The following is a 21187-nucleotide window of genomic DNA, read 5'->3' as shown; positions in this document are numbered from 1 at the left end:
CGGAAAAGATGTCATTCCTTGAGAAGTGGAACGCCAGGCGTAAGTAAACGTGGTGCCCTTGCCCTTTCTTGGTAAATTTTTCCTTATATGTCTGAATCTACCTTTCTTGTCTTTTTAGCCGTAGCGATCTACCCTGGTGCAGTGTCGGATATTCCGGGTTGGGTCAGTCATTTGCACCCAATCTACCCGTACACTGATCGAGTGTGGCAGGATTTATCCTGAGCTCGGTGGGAAGTCGAAGGCCATGGTAAGTCTTGAGTCTTGATGTATCCATGTATTTTGACGTAGCTTGTTGTTATTAGCTTTCTCTTTCCCGTGTACTTAACCTCTACATCTATGCAGGTCTGGGAGGAATCCCATTGATGAGGGAGGTTCCATCCGTTGGAGGGGACACTCTGATGCTTGACGAGGATAAGAAAAGGCAGGAGAGCCTTTTGATTGAGCCACCAGAGCCCAAGAGGGTCAGAGTGGAGGATTCCAAGGTTGACCCATCGGCTCCAACATCCGGGGCGACGGGAAATCCTCATGCTGAAGGTGAGGGAGAAAGAAGCTTCTCGGCACCCTTCGAAGAGCGTTTGGGGTCGATTGACTCTTGGGCCGTAGGGATAGATGCTTCCGGATAGGAGTCTGATGCTGACGCAATTCAGCTTTGTGGTGGTGAGGCAATGGATGGAGTATCGAGCACTGCCCTTGAATTGGCAGGTGGCCGAAGTCCTCCTCGAACTGGGACGCCCTTTGCAGGCAGTTTGGAGGGACCTCGATCTAGGATCCGGGATGAACAGAGGATGGAAATTCAAGCTGACCCCGTTAGACCGTTAGATATTGTTGATTCTCCAAAGGGGGAGATCCTTCCATCTTCCAGAATGCAAGACAAGTCTCGCAAGGAGCCTTCCACGGAGGGAGCACTGATCAAAGGCGGAGACGCACTCGGGAAGCTGGCGATCATTCTTGAAGATAGTTCCGAGATCAACACCTCATCTATTTTTCGTGAGATGGGCAGGCTTTGTGAGCGGGTAACTTCATTTAGCCTTGTCTGCTGCTTCGAGCTACTCTGTCTTCTATCCTTTTAACTTTTTATGTGGTTTCAGGCCGAAGCACTTTATAACCAAGCTCTCGCCCAGTATCAGGACGAGGTGAGCCATCATGAATGTGAGAAAACCTATTTCACCGAACAGGTTATTCATCCCCTATTTTTACTATCATTTGAGCCCTTGTGAAATTCTATCGCTTTTAACTCCTTGGGCCCCGATTTGTGCAGTTTTAGAAGGAGATGCTTAAATCTCCGAGCTTAGTCGGCATGTGAGTGAGGTGTCTTCCGAAAGGGATAGCCTCGGGGGGAGGATTACCTTGATTGAGCGTCAACTTCAGGACGCAAAGGAAGATAACGGCAAGTATAAGAGCCTTCATTCCGAGCTGGTGGCTGCATTGTTTCGGATCAAAGTTGAGGCCGAGGCACTTGTATCTTCATATAGGGGAGTAGTGGACGTCGCAGATTCTTGCGTTGAGAGGGCGTTTGAGAGAGCTGGCCCAACTTTACCTCGAGCCGCGAATCGTGCTTGGCCGGGTTCCCGAAGGCTGACCATCGAGGGTGCATTGGAAGACAGCTTGAGCAGGGTTAAAAATTAGGGTGGATCCCCGTTGAGGGGGGACGCCATCGAGAAGGGGCCTTCGGTGGATTCGTAATCGCCTAGACACAACCTTTGAGGTCGTTGGTTCGGCAATAGATCAGGATCTGTTGTTTTTTCCTGTTGATCTCCTTGTTTGTATACAATAGTTTTATTTTGGCATATGTATGACGAGAATTATGTGGCTCTCTTTCCCTTATTCCCTTTGTTCTCTGAATTCAGCGAGGATTGGCAAAAAAACCTTAAACCCGTAATATAGCCCTATGGCCCTTTTAGGCTGGCTCGGGAATTGTCATGCGGCTGGTCGTTGCGTCCTCCTACATGAACCACCGTGAAGGGTCTTGTGCTTTTGCCTAGCCGTCTTGCATTGGGTTTCCATGTCAGGTTTGTCCCGAGCCTTATTGATTTCCACTCTCCCATGCTTGCGCGATCGTGCAATGACAATTCCTATCCTTTGCCCTTGGGAATTTGTATTTGGCTTATTTTGGGTTCAGTTTCTGAGTCGCGTTGCAACTTGAGCTTTAATCAACCCTCAAGTTTTTTTGTGCCTGCGTGGGCAGACGCCGTTGGTTTTTTTATTTCTTGCCCTCGGGCATTTGTTGTTCTAATTATTTTGGGTCTAGTCTTCGAGTTGTGTTGCAACTTGAGCTTTAATCGACCCTCAAGTTTTTTTGATTTTCAAACTGGCAATAGTGGCTCTCGTGCTGTTTGGTCATTGAGGCCTTTTGATATACGACTCTGAGGCTTGTATAGTTAAGTATTTTGCATCCGGTCTCCGAATTGGGTTACAACTCGAGCTCATTTTTATCCTCAAGTTGTCAATTTTCAAGTGGCGACAGTGGCTCTTACCCTGTTTTGGTCATTGAGACCTTTTAGTGTGTGGCCCGGAGGCTCGTTTTGGCTGGCGACAATGGCTCTTACGTTTTTGGCCGGGTTGTTTCGTAGGATTTGTTTTCCTCACATTAAGGTCTGTTGAAATAATTTTGCCTAACCCGTCGTCGGTTCCGGAAGAACCTCGATTTCAAGTCGTTATCGGTGATGTTTGAGCACCTCGGAAGGTACAAAGCTCGTACGCTGAGTAGATCGAAGCCTTGTGATTTGGAGCTGACATGGTCGAAGCTCGTTTTTGCCTATTGAGAGAAGCCTATTTTAACAGGTTCTTTCTAAAGTATATTCAAAGTAGTGGCCTACGATATTTTTTAGCGACGGTTGGGCGTCCTCGAGTCACGTTAATTTGGCTGTATCAGCTGTTCTGACCATAGTCATATGTGTTTTGCCGGAGCCATTTTTTGATCCTGAGTAGTTTAGGCGTCTACATCGAGGGTATGCCCTTTCTAGATTCTTAAAAATGCGATGTATAGCCTGAACTTCGGGATTTTCATGCATGTTGAGGTCTTACAGTTTTATCATGCATATTGAGGTCTTACAGTTTTATCATGCCTGTTGAGGTCTTACAGTTTGTGTTGCTTTGTAGAATAGATCTGGTTACATCGAGTCTGACCGCTTGGTGTCTTACAGTTTCGGGTTTTCCAGTGCATGGCGATTGGTGATAGTCTCTGAGTTATTAAGTTTGCTTGCGTTCGAAGGCCGCTATTTGTGAGCTCGGAGTAGCCTTGCTAGGGTTTCATGAGCCTAGAGTTTCGACCCTAGGGTCGTGCAGGAGCTGAATTGTTGATACTAAGTCTACGAGTATTTCGGGACGCATTCGGTAGAGAGGCCTTCGCTACGAGCATGTTGAAATCCCACTTTTCTGGAGTACGAGATGTCGAAAGATATTCTTTATTTCTTGGTGTAAATACATGCTTCTTTGTTTTTGTGAGCTCGGTCTGCGCGAGCGCGGCTTTTCACCGCTCGACCCGGTGCATTGTTTCCTATCGGGGCCTCATTCGTCATTTTATCGGGGCGAGGCTGATTGCAAAGGGAGTCTTGTAGGCTCTTTGAATTCTTCTCGGGGAGCGCGTAGACGTCGCCTCGTTAAAAACCTTGCCGATAAAAACTCGTTTCGGGATAAAAAACTCGGTCGAAGGAAAAGAGTGCGATGTTTGCTCGAGAATAGTTGTGGGGTTCCATAACTGGACGCCCTAGTAGTAATACCGTCTAAGCATTGATACATTTCAGTTACTCGGAAGCTGCTCGCCCTCCATGGTGCCAAGCTTATAGGTTCCTTTGCCAACTATCCCAAGGATACGGTACGACCCTTCCCAATTCTGGCACAGCTTCCCTTCATTAAGGTTTCTGGTCTTAAGAGTAACCTTCATTAGGACCAAGTCTACAATTCCTAAGTATCGGAGATTCGTTCTTCTATTGTAGTATCTTTCGATTTTCTGGTTCTGGGCAGCTATTCGAACCAGCGAGGCTTCCCGTCTTTCGTCGAGCTGCTCGAGGGCCATTGCCATGGCTTCGTTGTTTGATCCCTTCTTAGTGTGCCCGAATCTGGCACTTGGTTCCCCGACCTCCACTGGTATCAGTGCTTCGGCGCCATATACTAGAGAGAAGGGTGTCTCCCCGGTGCTCGATTTTGGAGTTGTCCGATATGCCCACAGCACCTCGAGCAGCGTTTCTCTCCATTTCCCTTGGAGCTTTCCAACTTCTTTTTCAAGTTTTGAATGATGGTTTTATTTGTAGATTCGGCTTGGCTGTTTGCACACGGGTGGTATGGCATCGACATGATTCTCTTGATTTAGTTGTCGTCAAAGAACTGTGTTACCTTACTCCCGAAGAATTGCCTCCTATTGTCGCATGTTATTTCGGATGAGATCCCGAACCGGCATATGATATGTTCCTATATAAAATTGATGACTTACTTCCCTCTTATTTTCTCAAAGGCCTGCGCTTCCACCCATTTTGAGAAATAATCAGTCATAAATAAAATGAATCTGGACTTACCTGGCGCCGTCGACAAAGGGCTGACGATGTCCATCCCCCACTTCATGAATGGCCGTGGTGATAAAATGGAATGCAGTTGTTCCCCGGGCTGGTGGATCATGGGAGAGAACCTCTAACACTTGTCGCATTTTTGGACGAATTCCTTGGCGTCTTTTTCCATGCTGTCCCAATAGTAGCCCGCTCTGATCACCTTTCGAACTAAGGAATCGGCCCCGGAGTGATTTACTAGGTGACCTTGTGGATCTCTTGGAGCACATAATCCATGTCACCCGGTCCCAAGAATATTGCTAGGGGGCCATCGAAAGTTCTCCTGTCGAGAGCCCCATTTTTGTCGAGTGAGAATCGAGCCACTTTGGTTCGCAGGGCCCTCGATTCTTTTGGATATGTGGGTAGCTTCCCGTCCTTCAGATAAATGATGTATTTGTTTCTCCACTCCCATGTCAAACTGGTGGAGTTAATTTTCGCGTGACCTTCCTCGACCACAGATTTGAACAGTTGGACGACGGTTCTTGGGAGCAGGTCTTATTCTCTAGCGGAAGATCCCAGGTTCGCGAGGGCATCAGCCTCACTATTTTGCTCTCGAGATACATGGACTAAGGTCCATTCTTTGAAGCGACATAATGTGATTTGGATTTTATCCATATACCTTTGCATCTTGTCTTCTCGGGCTTCATAGCTTCCGTTCACTTGGCTTACCACGAGGAGCGAGTCGCATTTTGCCTCGACAGTCGCGACTCCCAAGCTTTTGGCCAACTCTAAACCTGCAATCATAGCCTCATACTCGGCTTCATTGTTAGTTAGGTTTATGGTTTTTATTGATTGCCTGATTATGCCACCGACGGGCGGCTTTAGGACTATACCGAGTCCGGATCCTCTTACGTTTGTGGCACCATCTGTGAATAGGGTCCATACCCCGGAGGATATGCCTAATATTAATAAAAGCTTCTTCTATACCTCGGGCATGAGGGTTGACGAGAAATCGACCACGAAATCTACCAAGATTTAGGACTTGATGGTCGTCCGAGGTTGATACTCGATGTCATACCCTCCGAGTTCAATGGCCCACTTGGCCAATCGACCTAATAACTCAGGTTTATGCAGTACACTCTGGAGTGGATAAGTTGACAAGACGTAGATACGGTGGCACTGAAAGTAAGGCTTCAGCTTGCGCGAGGCGCTTATTAGTGCAAGAGCCAATTTTTCCAGATGGGGGTACCGGGTTTCGGCGTCCCCCAAGGTTCGGTTCACATAATAAATAGGAAATTGCGTACCTTGCTCTTCTCGGACCAGTATGCCACTTACCGCTATTTCGGACACGGCCATGTATAGGTATAACATCTCATCTTCCTTGGGTGTGTACAACAAAGGCGGGTTAGACACGTACCGTTTCAATTCTTCCAGGGCTTGTTGGCATTCTGGAGTCCATTCGAAGTTGTTCTTTCTTTTGAGTAGGCAAAGAAATGGTGGGTTTTGTTTGATGATCTCGATATGAATCTACCCAGGGCCGCGATCCGCCCTGTCAGCCATTGAACGACCTTTACGTTGTTCACTACCGTGATCTCCTCGATGGCCTTTATTTTGTCGGGATTGATTTTGATCCACCTGTTTGAGACAATGAAGCCCAGGAATTTGCCCGAGCCTACTCCGAAGGCGCACTTCTCAGAATTGTGCTTCATGTTGTAACTTTTGAGGATGTCGAAAGTGTCCTGCAAATGGGTTAGATGGTCCTCTGCGTGCAGGGATTTGACTAGCATATCATCGATATATACCTCTATTGATTTACCCATTTGGTGCTCGACATTTTATTAACTAGGCATTAGTATGTTGCTCCCGTATTTTTTAGCCCGAATGGCATTACATTATAGCAATATGTACCGTATTTTGTGATGAATGAGGTCTTTTCCCTGTCCTCAGGGTTCATATGGATTTGATTGTACCCCGAGTAGTAATCAAGGAAAGTGAGGATCTCGTGGCCGGCCTTAGCATCGATCAAGCGATCAATGTTAGGCAACGGGAATGAATCTTTGGGGCACACTTTGTTCAAATCTTTATAGTCTATGTATATCCTTAGCTTGTTCCCCTTTTTTGGCACTACTACTACGTTAGCTATCCATTTGGGATACTTTACCTCCCTAATGGAACTGATTTTAAGAAGTTTCGCTACTTCCTCTTTGATGAAGGCTGTTTTACCTCGGACTACAGCCTTCTTTTTTGCTTCACGGGTTTGAATGTAGGGTCAACGCTTAGTCTGTGGGAGGTTATTTCTGGTGGCATACCTATCATATCTAAGTGGGACCAGGCGAAATAGTTGATATTGTTACTAAGGAATTGAATAAACCCTGTCCTGAGTTTAGGGGTCAGCCCCATTCCTAGGTATACCTTACGATCCGGGAGGTGTTTGATCAAAATGGTCTGCTCTAGCTCTTCGACTGTTGACTTGGTCACATCCGGTTCCTCGGGGGTGATGAAGGTTCGGGGGGCGAAGAAGTCTTCCTCATCGTCTTCAAGGGTCTGCACGCTTTCCACCTGATCCGAGGCCGGGCATGTGGGGGTTGGTGTCTCGTGGTGGACCGCGAACATTTCCCCGCTGCCCGTTGTTCTCCATGTATTGTTGTGATGCCATCCCTTGTGGGAAATCTTATCACCTGGTGCAAGGTCGAGGGAACTGCCCTTATGTTGTGTATCCAAGGCCTGCCAAGTAAGGCGTTTTATCTCACGCCATCGTTGATGACCTGAAACTCGGTGTTTTGGGTTATGCCAGATGTGTTGATAGGGAGGGTGATCTCTCCCTTCATTTCTTCTCTGATTATGTTGAAGCCGTGGAGGACTCGAGGGGTGGGAACAACTTGATTGAGTAGCCCAACTGTTCCACAATTTCTGACCTGATTATGTTGACCGAGCTGCCTGGATCCACGAGCACGCGGTTTATCCTGGTGTTGTTTGAGAGAAAAGAGATTACTAGCGTGTCGTTGTATGGTTCTATCATAGCCTCGAGATCCTCTTTACTGAATATGAGGGTTTCTTCGGGTAAGCAATCTCGGGCCGATCCCTCTTCTGTAGCAGATGTTGTCGTTCGTTTGGACACAGGTCCACGGGGAACGTTGGTTCCCTCAATAATCATGTGGACACCGGTCTCTAGGTCATTCGTGCCCTTTTCTCTGCCGTCTTTGGGGTTCTCACTTCCCATTTCACTAGTCGAGCCAGGCGCTCCATCCTGAAAGCACATATCTTGGGAAAGAAAAAGTGCGAAAGATAACTTGCGATTTTGCAATGAAACCAGCAAGAAAATAATCACTATTATTTTTAGCCCCACGGTGGGCGCCAAACTGTTTACCATGAAAATGGTAACAACAATTAAATTTGTAAATAGGATTGTAAAAATTCGTGATCTATTCTCGAGCTAGTTGTTAGAGTAGATGGTTCTAAGAATGTAGAGTTTAATGATGAAATGCATCATAAAAACGGGGCGATAACCAAACATGAAGGCTTACTGCCAGGGTTTGTTTTACCAAAGGGATGCAGGCTAAAACAAGGAGTTGAACGAGCTGAGGAACCTACAGTCCAGGTGTAGGATCAGTCGATGGGGCCTCGGGACCGATGTTCGGATCGAGCTCGAGCTATTAGGGACAGTCGGTAATGGGATAACAGTTAGATTATGATCAAACAAAGCTTCTATATGGCCAAGACCAAGCGATAAATAAAGAACAAGTAAGAAGGCAATAAATGTTAAGTGGCCTCGAGCCAGTGAGATCAAGCAAGTTAGAGAGAGAGATATTATTGCACTTGTGGAGAAATGGAGCAACATCAGCCGAGGTTACAAAGTAATGGGGATCCCCTTTATATAGGAGGGGAATCCGCTATAATAAAAATCGTTTTAGCCGTAAAGGTATGGAGATGGGATGGCCAAACGTGACATCTTGAAAATAGGCCCCGGATAGGCCAACTTTGTCAGGTTAAGCTGCGTGCCTTGGGAACTCCCCCCGTCTGTTGTAGCCCGTTGTATTTGTCTCAATGCGATACCCTTCGGACCGATATCCGTTTAACCTTGAGGATGAGTCTCGACCTTTGCTTTGAGCTTCGAGGGGTATGACCGCGAGACAGCCCTATGACGGAGAAATCGGGCCCCCGGATTTGCCATATACAATAGTCCCCTAGTGCAGCTGCTTAAACCGTGCCCCATGCATCCTGAAGGGACTGAGGTACGAACTTTCTCAGGAAAATCTCTGAAAAATAAACCCATGTAAGTGAAACTGACTCGGCCGGGCTACCCAACTAATATGCCAGCCACCACTGATAAGTCGCTCCCCTAAGTTGGAACGTAGTAAAAGCAACCCCACTCAACTCAAAAATACCCATAGTGCGGAGAATGCCATGGCACTCTTCCAGAAAACCTTGTGCACTCTCTGAAGCCAAACCACTGAATGTAGGAGGGTCGTATTTCTTGAACCTTACAAGTCTAACCTGCTCTTCCTCAGATGTTGTTGCCCTGACCATGTGCTGAACTAGAACCACAGGTTGTGTCACCATGACACGCTTGGAACCTGACCAATATGAACTTACTGCTCTGGAGTGTGGGCGGCGGGAGTCTGAGTCCCTCCCTCGGTCTGTGAAGTAGATGGTGCAACCGGAATCAACCCCGCCTAAGCCAATGTACCAAACATGCTCAGGAACTGTGCTAAGGTCTCCTGAAGTCTGGGAGTAATAGTAGGCGCCTCCAGTACCTGCCCCCCAACTGAAGCTACTGGCGCCTTGTCAATAGCTTCTCTGGTAGGTGCTCTAGCTGTGGCACGTACTCCTCGTCGGCCTCTGCCTCTGCCTACAACAACCCCTGCTCTAGGAGCAGCGTCATCAGTAACTACATCGCATGTCCTCACCATCTGTGAGAGAATGGAATGATAATAGTTCAGACGCCGAGATCATTAAGCTCGCACGATAGGAATGAAATAAGTGAGATTGTCCTAATAGTTCCGTAGCCTCTCGAAAATAAGTACAGACGCCTCCGTACGGATCCGCAAGACTCTACTAAACTCGCTTATGACTCGTAGCACCTATGAACCTAGATCTCTGATACCAACTTGTCACGACCCAAGTTCCCCTCCATTGGGTTTCATGATGGCACCTAGTCTTAAGGACTAGGTATGCCTAATATTTACGGAATTACAATAAAAAAAATAACGTCTAAAAATTTTCTGGAATTAATCCTTTATATAATGAACACATTCCCAAAATCCGGTAGTACAAGTCATAATATCTACAGAATTAGATACCACTGCTAAATATAACTGTTTGGAAAAGAGTGAAAACAGTTGAATACAAGTAAGAAGGTGACTCCGAAGCCAATGAACGCAACAACAGGTTTACCTTGAATCTCCTCAGCAATGATCCGCATAGCTACTACCGATCAATACCTGGATATGCACAAAATAAATGTGCAAAAGAGTAGCATGAGCACACCACGACGATGCCTGGTAAGTATCAAGAGTAACCTCGATGGAGCACTGATGAGGAACAGTTAAGACACCTACTAGTCTAATAAACTGTACAAATATAAGCATAGGAACAACAGAACATGATGTATATATATAGACTACATGATATGGCTAACAATACAACAATTACAATAAGGAAAGAAAACAACAAGTGGCAGCGGAGATACCATAATATTGATATAGAAGAGCAAGCGGAAACAAAAAACCAAATCCTAAATTATAAATAATGTAAGGGTAAGCAATAACTCAAAACCTACGACGGTGTTCACATCAGGTCTTAGCCAACAAACTCCAAGAAGTACCGATCTCGGCCAAACTTACAGCTCACGGGTTCCAGTACCTTAAATTTATCATCTAGCATCCTGTGCCCCCATCACACCTCATGGTCATGTTGACATCTCACTTGCTAGCTAGATCCACTCTCACATATATGACAAGTAAACGAGGGTGTACATCTATACTCAGCAATATCAGGAGAACTTCACATTCAATAGGAGTGTTCAACTACGTGTATGCTTGTGCAAGTGCTCTAACCTAGTTCTAATCATTTAATAAGCATAAGGAAAAGAATGAACATCACGTAAGATGTTTTTTCACAACTTTTCATGAGATAAAGCTCATACAAGTGAACGTACAACAACACAATATCAAACAGCAAGAATTCCCCCAGGCCATCACAAATCATCACAATCAATCCCTGACATAGCCCACCTTGTTTCGCCACATGTGCAATTAATAACATAATAAGCGCCCGCCTTGTTTCCCCACACGTACATCATAATATTCCCACCTTGTCTCGCCACATGCGCAACTCACATATAAGCATATATATATATACATATCTCGCCTTGTCAGACTACGTGTGCAATATATCAATAATAGCAATAGCACAGCATAAACCTCGTGCAACCCCATAACAACAACCGCACAACAAAAACCTCGTGCATCAAAATATCAACAACCACAAGGTAGAAACCTCGTGCACCACGAGAACAAGTACAACAACAACAATGACAATATATACAAGAACACGACAAGTAAGTCAACTCGGGAACTTTCGATCACAAGCAGGCGGTAAAACTAGCTCACAAGGAATAACCACAATAGAGAATACTAAGCGCTATAAGAACAGCTCAACAAGGAAGAAAATAATATGTAGCAATGGTCCCATAATATGTAGTTCAACAACAAGGAAGCTAACACAAGTCAAATATTTCCAAATAAGGAAATGTAAACTAAATATAGGATATCTAAACTTCTTTTAAGGTTGGGCAAATTACGAAGAATATATAACAATTTGAATTAAGGATGAGCAGTGGGAAGATAATCATAACCTCAATTAAGACTAAACAATTACAGGAGAGATAATAATTATTTCCAATAAAGATAAGCAGTTATGAAAGATAGCATGACAATAGAAGAGGCAGAAATCTTAAGTTAGGCAAAATAAGAGTCAAATAGGCAATAAGAATGAATCATAAAACAATTAATTCCAATCAAAGCATGTAGAGGTAAAACTAGTAAATAGGAAACTCAATCATATCAATAACTACTTCATACTTAGTGAATATAAGGACCTAAGAACTCTAAAAGGCCAACTTTCCACAAATAAGTCCGAACACGCACTCGTCACCTTGCGTACACGGACTACAATCAACATAGAAGACTCAATTCCGAAGGGGAAGTTCCCCACACAAGGTTAGGCAAGATACTTACCTAAAATACGACAAACTGATACTCTAAAATGCATTTCTCGAGTGAAAAGACCTCCGGACGGATCAAATCTAACCAAATTAACTTCAAAGCATAAATAAAACACATAAGAAACTATTCTGGATCATAAAGACTCAATCTTTAACAAAATCCAAAAATCGGTCCAAAAGTCGACCCCGGGCCCGCACCTCGGAACCCAACAAATTTACAAAAACCAAATACCCATTCCGGTACGAGTTCAACCATACAAAATTTATCAAATTCCGATACTATTTGGTCCCTCATATCACGATTTTTCATTTAGAAATTGTGTTTCAAAACCAACATTTTCATCAACTCAAAACATAGATTAAATGATAAAAATAAAGATAAAATCATGGAATATGTTAGATTCTAGGTGAATAATACTTACCCAATTGATTTGTGTGAAAAACCCTCAAAGAATCGCTCAAACCCGAGCTCTACAAGTCAAGATATGAATAAAATGGTCTAACCCTCGAATTTGGGATATATATTGTATGCCCTGGCATTTGCGCATCGAGAACGCGGAGGGATCCACGTTCGCGAAGAAGAAAAATTAAGGCTGCCCTCGTTTCTCATCGCGAACGCGACAATGAACTCGCGAATGCAGAGACGGAGAGCAGAAACCTTCGCGAACACGTAGGGAAGGACGCGAACGCGAAGAAGGAAAATGCAGGGCTTCGCGAACGCGATGCAAAGAAGTATTTCGAGTTGGTCAACAACAAAGCATTGCAAACGCGAAGGAGGATACGAGATGCAGAAAACAGCAGTTCCAAAAATGGGAAAAATGACTCGTAGCCCACCCTGAACACACCTGAGGCCCTCGAGACCCTGTCTAAGCACACAAACAAGTCATATAACCTAACACGGACTCGCTTAAGGTCTCAAATCACATCAAACAGTGCCAAAATGATGAATTACACCATGATTCGAACTTAGGAACTTTCAAATCTTCCAACCTTTAAGATTTGCACCGAAACCTATCAAATCAACCCGAAATGACGCCAAATTTTGCAGACAAGTCCAAAATGACATAACGGAGCCTCTACAACTCTTGGAATCGCATTCCGACCCCGATATCACAAAAGTCAAGTATGAGTCAAATTTCTCCATTTTTCCAAACTTCTACTTTTCCAATTTTCGCCAAAATGCCTCAAATTACTCTACGGACCTCCGAATCCGGATGCACACCTAAGGACCAAATCACAATACAAAGCTGTTGAAATCATCCAAAATCCATTATGGAGCCATTTACTCAAAATCCCAAATTTCGGTCAAATTCTCACCGCTTAAGCTTCCAAAACTAGATTCCTTCTCCCATTTCGACTCTGAATCACCCGTTAACTGAGTTCAACCATGCACGCAAGTCAATAACCATATTATGAAGTTGTTCCAGACCTTACGCTGCTGAACGAAGCTTAAATTCTCCAAACGATCGTTCGAGCCGTTACATTGGTCGGTCCTTCCCCAGACCCCACGCATAGTGGGAGCTTAGGGCATTTGGCTACCCTTAAATTTACTAAATTACTATTATTTTATAACATATTTTAATTTTTTAGGAGAAAGATGAGGAAATAAGATTTTGACTTTTTAAAAACATTGGGTGAGGTCGGTGTATGAGCAAAATAGAAAATTAAAATTAGGAAAACTTTCGAGAAGTTTGAAAGATTGTACCTAAGATGAAATTGTAACTATAATGGCCATATTCATACTACACTTCTGCACATTTATGCGGGTTCTGAGGCTGTTGTGACTGGCATCCATCCGTCAGTACAAGCACTTTTGGAGACTTCGAGGTGAGTTGTTCTATTTGATCGCTTTGCAACACATGGAGTCCCCCGCCCTACATATCTCTTATTTCTATCTATTTTATAAAGAGAAATAGTGTATTCAAATGATATTATACACTGTTGTTAGATGCTTGTGATGCTCGTGCATCCGGGTTTCGGGAGGTATTGGCGGTTGTGGTCGTGTTTAGTCCCTACCTTGGATACTTTACTTATGTTATCAGACCTAAGATTATTCTGCTTTTCATATAATTAACTATTTTGTTAAGATTTAATTAATCTGCTATAGAATTATAATTGTTATTATGTTGGCTTGCCTAGCAAGCGGGTTAGGCTCCATCATGACCTTTGTTGGGATTTCGGGTTGTGACAAGTTAGTATCATAACACTAGGTTTTGAAGGTCTCACAAATCACAAGAAGACTTAGTAGAGTTTTGCAGATTGCTACAAAGACGTCCGTACTTTTTTTGAGAGGCTATACGGCTTTAGGATACTTCTTTTTCCTTGATTCCTCATCGTGTGTTGATTATTGTCTTGAGTCTAAATCTTTTTATTCTATTCTCTCATAGATGGTGAGGACTCGCGCCTCTAGGGTAGTAGAGAATGCAGGGGCAGTACCAGTGGTTGTGTCTGAGAGAGGAAGAGGTCGGGATAGGGCAAAAACCCCTTATAGAGGTCGTACTATTATAGCAAGAGGTGGAGCATCTACCGAGGCCTATGGCTAGGCTAGGGTAGTTGTAGCAGACCCACTTGTGGAGTAGGTGGAGGAGAAGATCATAGACGAGCATATTAATGCTCCAGTGCACACCCAGAATCTAGAGGGCTTCATTGATACACCCATGTTTCAAGAGGCTATGGCCAAAATGGTGAGTTTCATCGACGCTTTGACCTAGGCCGGGGTGGTTGCAGTGGCCCTAGCCACTTCTCAGGAAGGAGAGGGATCTCGGACCACTATCAGTCATATTCTAGAGCACCCGATTTTAGCAACTAGACTTGAGACCTTTCTTGCCATGCCTGTTAATGAGTAGAAGATACTAGAGAGGTTTTAGAGGTTGTTTCCTCCATATTTTGAAGGTAGCATTTTAAAGGATGCCTAGTATTTTTTAGACAGGTGCCATCAGATGCTACGCCATTTGGGCTTGGTAGAGTCCAATAGAGTGTAGTTCACTACTTTCCAATTTAGAGGGTGGCTAGGAGATGGTGACAGCCATATGAGTTGTGCAAACCTAAGCCGGGGTATCACCAGTTGAAGATTAGGGATTTGAACATCCCTAAGCCGACATTCCAAACTCATTATTAGCGTTATGGGTTTTTGGTGATATCTTTTTGTTTGACTAATGCCCCAGCAGCTTTGATACATATGACGAAAAATGTGTTCCAGCCTTATTTGGATTCTTTTGTCATTCTGTTAATCAATGATATCTTGGTTCATTCCCGTAGCGCTGAGGAGCAAGAGCGACACTTGAGGATTGTGCTTCAGATTTTAAGAGAGAAGAAGTTGTATGCAAAGTTATCTAAGTGCGAATTTTTGCTGGACTCGATGGTGTTCTTGGGTCATGCGGTATCTAGTGATGTGATCAAGGTGGTCCCAAAGATGATTGAGGTAGTTCAAAGCTGACCTAGACCTTCTAGTACTATAAAGATCAGGAACTTCTTGGGTTTGGCTGGTTACTATCATTGCTTCGTATAGGGATTTTTATCTATTGCATCCCTATTGACTAAATTGACTAAGAAGGGCACTCTATTCAGCTGGTCGAATGAGTGTGACGAGAGCTTTCAGAAGCTCAAGACTGCTTTGACTACGACTCCGGTTTTGGCCTTGCCTCTAGGATCGGTGTCGTACACAGTTTATTGTGATTCTTCGAGGATTGGCCTTGCGTGTATGTTGATGTAATAATGTAGGGTGATTACTTATGTTTCATGCTAGTTGAATCCCCATGAGAAGAACTATTCGGTATATGAGTTGGAGTTAGTAGCAATTGTGCACGTTCTCAAGATTTGGAGGCATTACTTGTATGGTGTGTCTTCTGAGGTGTATACAGATCATCAGAATCTCCAACAACTGTTTAAACAAAAATATTTGAATTTGAGGCAATGAAGATTGTTGGAGCTATTAAAGGATTATGATATCACTAATATTTATCATCCAGGAAAGGCTAATGTGGTAGTAAACGACTTGACCAAAAACGCGAAGAGTATCGGAAGTTTAGCATTCATTCCAGCTATGGAAAGGCCTTTAGTTATGGATGTTCAGATGTTGGTCAATTGATTTGTGGGATTGGATGTTTCGGAGCCTAGCATAGTCCTTGCTTGTGTTATTTCACCGTCATCTTTGTTTGAGCAGATTAAGTCTAGCTAGTATGACAATCCCCATTTGCTTGTCCTAAAGAACATGGTGCAACATGATGTTGCGAGGATGTTACTGTTGGTGATGATGCTATATTGCGGCGTTAGGGTAAGATTGGTGTTCCTAATGTGGATAGTTTGAGGGAGTTTATTCTTGAGGAGGTTTATAGCTTGCGGTATTCTATTCATCCAGGTACTACGAAGATGTATCGTAATTTGAAGCAACATTAGTGATGGAGAAGGATGAAGGACATAGTTGGATATTTTGCACATTGTTTGATTTGTTAGCAGGTCAAGTATGAACATCAGAGACCAGGTGGTTTAATTTAGAGGTTAGAGATACCTGAGTGGAAGTGGAAGCACATCACGATGGACTTTGTGGTAGGGTTGCCACAGACTTTGAGGAGATTTGATGTTGTTTGGTTCATTGTGGAAAGACTGACCAAGTCTATGCATTTTCTTCCAATCTTAACTTCCTACACATCGGGGAGGTTGTCTAAGATCTATATTATGGAATTTGTCTGCTTGCATGCTATGCTAGTGTCTATCATCTCTTATCGTGGCACTCATTTATACCGTACTTTTGGAAAGTCCTGCAGCATGAGTTGGGCACGCAAGTGAGTTGAGTATATCATTTCCCCCTCAGACGTATGGGAAGTCCAAGATCTTGGAGGATATGTTGAGATCTTGAGTTATTGATTTCGATGTCCAGTGGGATCAGTTTCAATCATAAGTAGAGTTTTGCATACAACAACAGCTACAGGTTGTGTAATGACCCAACCGATTATTTTGAGCATTTATATCCCGTTCAACTATTTGATGTCTTGAGTAGCTTCATATAATGTGTTATGACCATTGTGTATTGTCGTCTTTGGTTTTCAGGTGTTTCAGGATTAGTTCGGAAGAATGAATTTCATGTTGGAAGCCTTTAGTTTAAAGATTTAACCAAGTTTGAATTTTTGTATTCGACCTCGGATCAGAGTTTTGATGATTCTGTTAGGTCCGGATGATGATTTTGGACTCGAGCGTATGCCCGAAATTTAATTTGGATATTTTTAGAATCTTTTCATGTCGTTTCTTCAAGCATAAGTGGTATAATATTAAGCAAATGAGCTCCAAATTCGGTTTTGAATGATGCATTAGATCTATATTAAAACTACGGAGCCATAGCAAAAAGAATTGTCGAATTTAGACATTGTATGAAAGAATTATGCCCATTTCCGTGACGGAAAAGACTATTGTTTTCTGGGCAGAGGCAAATCGCATGTGTCAAGTGTGATTTATAAGTCGCATGTGTCAAATGAGACTTGCCTGGACAGATTCTAAAATGGGGGTTTCGGCCATTTTAAACACATTTGGATCTATGGAGCTCGGATATAATTTTAGGCGATTTTTACCATATGGATTGAGGTAATTGATTCTAACTCGGTTTTGGTTAAATTCTATGAATCTATTATTGTTTTTATCAACAAATTAGTATTTTTGTTTGAAAATGGTAGAAAATTTCACAATACTTTAATTGAGGATTTGAAGGTCGAGTTGTGGTCGGATTTGAGTAATTTTGGTATGGTTGGACTAGTGGTTCAATGAGGGTTCAGATTTTGTAATTTCGGTCGGATTCCGAGATGCGGGCCCCACTATTGACTTTTTCAGATTTATTGTGAAATTTAGCATTTTCATATGGAATTGATTCCTACACCTCATATTGATTGTTTCGAATTATTTGTAACTAGATTCGAGGCGTTTGGAGGTCGAATCGTAAGGAAAAAGCTTATTAGAATAAATAATTGCACGGGTTGAGGTAAGTAACACTTTTAAACTTGGAGCTGAGGGTATAAACTCCAAAAATACTTGTTATATGATTTGTTTGGAGGTGACACACATGTTAGGCAACGGGCGTGTAGGTGTGCACCATAGAAATTGTGATGTAATTGATTCCGTGGAATTGTGTATTCAAATAATCTTGGAATTATCCATGTACTTTGATGTGTAAAAGACATTGACCTGAGAATCATGTTAAAAATCATGTTGAGGCTATATGCCAGTATTATTGAGACCCATAAAGGTCGTATTGTTGTTGAATTATTTGTTTAAATTGCAATTTCGTACTCGGACATGTTCATTCATTTCATATCATATCTCAATCTCTGTTATCATTTATTGTCACATCATATTGTTATCATTTTTGGGCTGACTTTCATAACATTTTGAGCCCGAGAGACTTGAGAGATTGATGACTGAGTGAGACTGAGGGCATGATTGTGATGATATTTAGGGGATCGTACTCCATGCAACAACATGCCATATTGGCTTAATATATATTATTATAGGGATCGGAGTTGCACGTCGCATCAAGCCTTATAAGCTTTATCATTATATGGATTGGGGTTGCACGCCACAACAGGAGTTATAGGATTTATTGTTATGGGATCGAGCTGCCCGCTGCAGTAGGCCTTATTGACTTATTATAGCGCTTGGGCTGAAGGAGCCCCTCCAGAGTATGCACCCCCATAATGAGCGTAGTTGATATACATGAGCGCAGTTGATATTTATATTCGGGATTGATCTTCCCAGGGCATAGAGTTGCCTTATTTATTTATATTTGGGATGGATCTTCCCGGTATAGTGCCGAGTGACTGAGTGTGCTGAATATTGAGTGTGATGAGTGGAAATGCGAGACAGTGAGATTAAGTACTCTGAGAGTGTACATACATGAGTTCATCATTGTGTTGCATTGCATTAGACATGCATACTTGATATGTAGGCATAGAGAAGTATTTTTCCTCATGCCATCTGATAATGAAATTTCTTATATGTTGTTAAAGTTTTTGAGAAAAGTCACAGATTTCAGACTTACTCATATTTTCGGCAAAAGATTTAAGTTTTACTGTTATACTTGAAAAGAAAATATTTATTTTTTCCGAAATTGTATACAAGCTGAGCATTTTATTTTTGAGTTATTACTGGGGTTACTTTCATTATATTATTATGCATTGTTGCTGGTTATTGGTATTGTATGCTGACCTTTGTTTCAGCTTGTCACTACTTTCAACCTAAGGTTAAGTTTGTTACTTATTGAGTACATGGAGTCGGTTGTACTCATACTACAATTCTGCACCTTGCGTGCAAATTTTTGATGTTGATGTTGTTGTACATAACGGGAGGTAGCATTGAAGAGGTACCTGTGATCCAGTCAAAGACGCCTCTTGTTCTTGGTAACTTTAAAAATTTTAATCTATTCAGGTATATTTCAAGTAGATGACGTATTTTTATTCACACCAGCTTGTAAATTCTAATCTTAGAAGCTCATGATCTATACTACCAGTCTTTGGAAAGTGTATTAGAGTCAGTTAAATATTAATTGAATTGGATTATTGTTATTTGGCTTACCTAGCGGGTGAGGTTAGGTGTCATCACGACTAGTTAAATTTTGGGGTCATGACAGGTTGAGTATCTTGATGGCTCCCTTTAAGGTCTTTTATGAGGGCGATATCGTTCTCCGATTGGTTGGTTTGAGCTTAAGGAGGTTAGGTTGTTGGGCACAGATTTGGTTCTTGATGCTTTGGAGAAAACTAAATTGATTCGGAGCGGTGTCGTATAGTGCACTCCAAGCAAAAGAGTTATGCTGATATGTGATGTATACGCGAGATGACAAACGTATATTCGAAAATCTAGGTGACATGTTTCGGGTAGATTCTAGGCTTTTTTATGTTTTGATTTAATGTGTGCTCTTGTTAACTTATGCTCTACTTGATTTATATAACTACGCAGCAACAATTATTAATGATAAAGATCATGGTTTCACTTATGATATCTTATTTGAGCCGATGGGCTATTCATGAGATTTGTTGATGTACTTGATTTGGCCGTAGCCACATGTATATTATAAACACACATATGTACTTGTTATTCTTGTGATATGCCTTAAATTGTTGTATGACTATTTGAGTTCCCTTATTCATGTTAGAGACCGTGTTTAGGGTTTGATGCTTAATTGGACATAATATTTATTTGGAGGTTAAATCATATGTTGGGGTCATAGTCATATGTTACACATAGGGGTACATCATGCTTAGAGATTATCTCTTGTACACGTGCATATATCCCTACATGGTTATTTCTCTAGTTATGTGCTTTATATATGCTTATCTCTTATTCATATGCATACATCCTAGCATATAGTTCTTTTATATGGATTAAGATCATGACATGTGAGTTGTCCATGCAGTCAAGATAATTATGACATGAGGTTTCTATCGTACATTTTTTGTGATATTGATATTGAGTACGGCATGTGAGTTGCCCATGTGAGTAGATATTATTATTGGCCTGTGAGTTGTATGTGCAACACATTAGTTATCCCTGCAGCACTTGAATATGGATTCGTCCCTCCGGAGGTACGTGAACACCCATTGTACCTTAGGCCCTGTGAGCGCAGTGTGTGAGTGTGTTTTCTTGTATGTGTGTACGCATGTGCAGATGTGTCAGAATTTGTATTGATTCTATGGAAAGGATTGAGCCTTGAGAATTCATTGACATACTCCCTCTCGTGTAGAAAGATTCATACATATTATTAATATATGTATATTCATGCATTTTCATATGCATGGGACTATCATGAGTTGACAATTAGACACATATTGGAGCATTTGCATAAATGCTATTTAGAAATTGCTGGGAAAATGACCTTTATTATGCATCGCGTCTTTGCAATAATGTAATAGTACTTGAGTTAGAGCTTCTTTTTGCAAAATTGTATTATATGTGGATTTGGTGCAATTATACATGCTTTGATTTGGATATTTGAAAAGCATGCTTACTACCTTCTTCTTGATTTGAGCACCTTATTATTAATATTAGTTGTTCTATGATTGCTTCCTTGGATACTTCTCTGCATTTTATATTCTATTAAGCTGCATAGGTTAGATAAAGTGACTATCTTTGAGACTAAACCTCGTCACTACTTTGTTGAGGTTAATATTCATACTTACTAAGTACATGGGGTTGATTGTATTCATACTACACATTTACACTTTGCGTGTAGATTTTAGAGTTGAGCTATTGTGGATGACGAACGCTAGCATTAACGATGTACTAGCATTCCAGTTACAAGCTACCACTTTATTCGTGGCAGTTTAGGACTTGTATTTCTATTTACGTATATTCCAAACATATGATGTAATATTCTCTTCCTATACTTAGCCGCTCATGACTTGCACTGCTAGTTCTTGAAATAGTTATAATATTTTTTACATTCTTATTTTATTATTTATTTAATGATTTTCTGTTCGAGTTGTGTTATATGCTTGTTGACTTACCT

This window comes from Nicotiana tabacum, chromosome 11, assembly GCF_000715075.1.
Source record: "Nicotiana tabacum cultivar K326 chromosome 11, ASM71507v2, whole genome shotgun sequence".
NCBI classification, from domain to species: domain Eukaryota; kingdom Viridiplantae; phylum Streptophyta; class Magnoliopsida; order Solanales; family Solanaceae; genus Nicotiana; species Nicotiana tabacum.
Note: the sequence above shows the minus strand (reverse complement) of the source record.